Source organism: Odontomachus brunneus, unplaced genomic scaffold (assembly GCF_010583005.1).
Source record: "Odontomachus brunneus isolate Ranch 3 - 2012 unplaced genomic scaffold, Obru_v1 Obru_scaffold_022, whole genome shotgun sequence".
Lineage (NCBI taxonomy): Eukaryota > Metazoa > Arthropoda > Insecta > Hymenoptera > Formicidae > Odontomachus > Odontomachus brunneus.
The window spans coordinates 2,258,616-2,262,326 of NW_022639472.1; the positions used below are offsets into that span (position 1 = coordinate 2,258,616).

The 3,711-nt window shown below is 36.6% G+C and overlaps 1 long non-coding RNA gene across 1 annotated transcript in view; it reads right to left on the reverse strand.

Annotated features, from left to right (window-relative positions):
- Positions 1–1,930: 1,930 nt before the first annotated feature.
- LOC116842196 overlaps positions 1,931–3,711 on the reverse strand; it is a 27,111-nt gene continuing 25,330 nt past the window's right edge. Inside the window, exons 2-4 of the long non-coding RNA XR_004377691.1 lie at positions 2,574–2,670; positions 2,341–2,423; positions 1,931–1,980 (exon numbers count right to left, since the gene is read on the reverse strand). This is a non-coding gene — a long non-coding RNA (uncharacterized LOC116842196). The remainder of the gene's footprint in view (positions 1,981–2,340; positions 2,424–2,573; positions 2,671–3,711) is intronic.

Consider the following 3,711-nt stretch of genomic DNA (forward strand, 5'->3'; position numbering starts at 1 on the left):
GCCCGTAGTTCACGTGACAACATCGAACGTTATCGTCAACACCTTCATACCGTTGATTACGAGCACGCAAACCTCCAGCACGATCAACAGACTCTACACGGTCAACGCGAGACCGAGATATTCGATCGCTTAATATAGCTTTCATTTTCAACTCTTCACTTTTCCCATCCGAAGTTTCAGGGACGTGATTAATACACGCTTCGATTTATTCACGTGTTGTGTATATATGGATTATTTCTCCCTCCCCTCCCCCAGAAATTTCACCTGCCTTTGAAATTTAATTTGTCGTCTTGTCAATGACAAACGCGTACGCGTATGCGTATAAGAAGATATCTCCGAAGAGATAGTATGTCGTATATAATACTACGTAATAAGTTATACAGCATAATAATCATATAGTATATACAGAACATATATAGGGTATAAAAGAGTATATATAGCTCATATAAAACATATAAATATGACATGTTGAAATAAATCATTTCAATGTATCATCAAGAAATAATCCGACGAAAAAGAAGCCTTCCGAGATGAAATTTCAATTGGCCATTGTTATGCGAGAATGATCCAACTAAAAAAATTATAAGTTTTTATCAATAGATATTTCATTTAGCTTTTTACACAAAATGAAAAAAAGTCAAGCTTTAGACGCGTGAAATTAATTAAGAAACAGTTTCTTATTTTTTACCAGTCGCGTCTTTTTTGCATATTTTTCTAAAGATTGAACTAGTCAGTACTTTAAAGAAATGAAAATGCTTGACTCGTTGAACAACTGCGAAAAACCTCAGAGCTAAATTTTTTTTGTTGGATCATTCTTACATAACTCCGGCAAATTGCAAATTCCAATTCTTACTTTACTTCCCGTCGAACTCAATGCGATTTACGTCTACGTGCATGCAATCTACATAAAGTGACGCTTTGTGTCTACTATCTGAATTGAACGCTCACCATTGCGCGTCGTCCCACGGTGTCCAGGGTCCACCAGCCATCCCGTTGCTGCATCTGGCGCTGCAATGGTCTTCGCATCACACGTCGCCTGTAATTCACTCCCGACCGCGGTAATCTAACGGAGGTTTCGCGAAAAATCCCGTCTCGCTTGAGGAATATACTCCGAGTTTCGAATCGCGTATGAAATATCGCAAACTGCGTTTTCGAGAAAATGTTGGCGTTTTGGATAAACGACTAGCATTGACTATTCCTCCGCGTTAGGAAACTTTAACTCTAAGTGAAAAATTAAAAACTGAAAATTTTCCGACGATCGTGAAATTAATTTCGCAAGTAGTTTATATAATCACGTTTGATCGCTTCGCGCAGGCACCACACGATATCGAATTTTATTTAATAACGAGGTATGAACTCTGTATTTGACAAAATGCAATCACGACGCAAACTTAGGCGAGAGAGAAAATTGAGAAAATTAACGACCGACAGAAGATCTATTGACGCGGGTGATGTGATCATGCATTTTCTGTGGCGCAATCTTTTTGCGCGTTGACACACTGATCGAGACAATTGGACGATTGCATTCAATGAATAATTTTACAACTAAATAACTTTACACAATTCTGAATGTTTAGAACGGAAATATACTCAATACTTTAAGCATCTGTCAGATAGTTTGATTAATCAAAATTTTCTTCGACAAAAATCATTGACCAATTGATAATCTAAGTTAATTAATCAGTTAATAAATATATATACCTTAGGAGAAAAATACTTGAAAATTTATTTGTCAAATTTATGTAGAATATATATGCATTATCACTAATATTATTATCTGAAAAAGCGATTTTCCAAATGTTTCGAGCAGGGTGCTTTTTATTTGACGGCACATACACATACTACACTACAGCAAAATAAATCGCATTGATTTATAAGCATGCACTACATCGAAAGACTTTTTGTCTTTCTATTATCAATATGTTTCTTGTTTTGACTCACCGAACTGCCGATCAGGGCAACCACATTCTGCTTTCGTTTCTGAAACAGAAAAATGCCATTTCGCCGATTAGATTTGTGCATTGATGTCGATTTGAGTAGAAGTTTGAAAGATTAAAAAAATAAGCGCGATATTTTTCACGCTAAAAGAATTTTTCGGAATGCATTTACACTAGAATATTCCATCTTCTTTTTTCACGACATTGCAAATAAATCTCTTAGTCAGAATAAATCAATATTTCTCAAGTTGCAATGTTACCCAGGAAAATTCTGCTCGCGTGTAATTACGATTTAACGCGATCTTTGATTCGATTCAAATTATCTCGATTTCGAGCAAGAAAATTATCAGTCGGATCTATCTTGTCGGATTTCTAATTACGAATATTAATTAATAAAACTCACCTTCGAGTTTACCCTGCTCGACCCGAGCCGGATCCTCCGGCGCAGCATCCCCTTAGAATCGGCTCTGCGGACCTGCTTCGTCTCTGCAACAGAAAGCAGATTTAATTTAATATTAATTAGTTACACACGACACTGGAGACATTAAGGAACTCGGTTCCAAGCAAGAGAATTTCCAGTTTTGTCAGTTTTGTCAGTTTTGTTTCTAATTACGAATGCATATCACTAAAACTCACCTTCGAACCGATTCTGCTATGTCCGAGCTGGATCCTCCAGCGCGGCATCCCCCAGGCATCGCATCTCCTACGCCGCGTGACCGCGTTTATTGAATCTCTGTAACAGAAAGCAGATTTAAGTTAGTATCAATTAGTAATTTAGTAATTTAGTATCAATTAGTTACACACGACAGCAAGACAGCAAAGTAAGGCCTGAAACACAATACGTCGAAGTTGGATGTCGGGACGCAACCCAATGAGGAGAACTCATTCTCGAAAAATAAATTTTCTCATTGAACTATCGGCTGCGTTCCAATATGCGACAGCGACATACAGCGTTTTTATGTTCCAGGCCTAAAAAAATCGTCGTAACGGCACGCTCGAGTTAATTCCCAATACGCAATAAAAATAATTAAATGATAACCGAGTAAAGAAGTAATAATATTCGAATAATAAATGGATCATAATCAGAATTGCAAGTAATTAATTACTTTTTCAATTAATTATCGAATTTAATTGATGATTAATATAAGCCTATTCAGTTAAAAATATTTTAATTAACCACTGACTTCAAGAAATCTAATTAAAAATCATTCAATTAACGATTAATTTGAAGGAATTCAATTAAAAACTGTTCAAATCAATCGTTAATTAAATGATTTTTAAGTAGATTTCTTGTAGTCAGTAGTTAATTAAAATATTTTTAATTGAATAGGTTTATATTAATCGTCAATGAATTAAATTAGAAATTATTTACAGAAACCAATTATTAAATTGAAGCAAATTTAATTGATATTTTTACAACTCTGATCATGATAATAATATCTGATCGGCATTGAGGAACTCAATCGCGATGTTTCTCTTTCTAACAAGTAAAAAAGTAAACGAAACGATAGTTACCTGCCGCGGTAAAGCCTGCAACACCTGCTCGCATGACGAGTACACGTCTTAATTCGTCTTAATTATTGCCTTAATTGTCGCGAAGTCGAAACGCAAATTAAAAATCGGCGCGGAATAGTTATAGAAAATAACACGGCAGCTCCCGATGTGCTCGTCTCGACGGCTGAAAGTGTTATGGCGTAACACTCTAGCACGTGCTCGCGCACGCGTGTTTACATGAATGACCGGCCGCGCGCTCCCCCCCCCCCCCCCCCCCCCC